Here is a 676-nt window from a genome sequence, read left to right as displayed (position 1 = left end):
TGTGTGTGTGTGTGTGTGTGTGTGTGTGTGTGTTGTGAAGGAAAGGAATAGTCGACGTGAATGACGGCCGGTCAGTTCTGTAAACCACGAGCCGCTACTGGTTCTCCTAATGTCCAAGTCTGGCTTTCAGTAAATAGTACTGAGAACAGTGAATAGAGAATATTGCTGATGGACTTAAATGGTATTAATATTATTCAGGGGGAACAAACTATTTGCAGACGATGTTCGAATAGCACAAATAGTTGCCTTATGCCTCGAAGAGTTGATAAAATTTGGTTTCCTCAAAATCACACCGCACTAGTCTCCACTTACTACCTTCTCATATTGGACTGACGTCATGCGTGGAAGTCTTCAAAACATTTTAAGAACGAGACTCTCAAATAGACTATTTCTATCAGTCAATGATCAGTTCTGCCCAGTTTTAAAACCAGCATGTTTCGGAACACACATAGATCTAGCTAAAAGCCACCAGAAACGAATGCTTCATTTTTTCACGAGCTTCGCAAGAGTAAATGATTAAAAAACAGACTCACTATAAGAACACCTGAATCCACTGTTGGGACGAGGAAAAGATGCATAAATCAGGTCAACAGGTTGATAGGAGAAACAACACAATGAAACTCCTATTTTTTTTAAAAGTTTGAAAGATAAAGAAATTGAAGAATGAGGCTCTTGG

The sequence above is a fragment of the Aplysia californica genome, unplaced genomic scaffold (assembly GCF_000002075.1).
Source record: "Aplysia californica isolate F4 #8 unplaced genomic scaffold, AplCal3.0 scaffold00193, whole genome shotgun sequence".
Taxonomy (NCBI): Eukaryota; Metazoa; Mollusca; class Gastropoda; order Aplysiida; family Aplysiidae; genus Aplysia; species Aplysia californica.
This window is presented reverse-complemented; position numbering follows the sequence as displayed.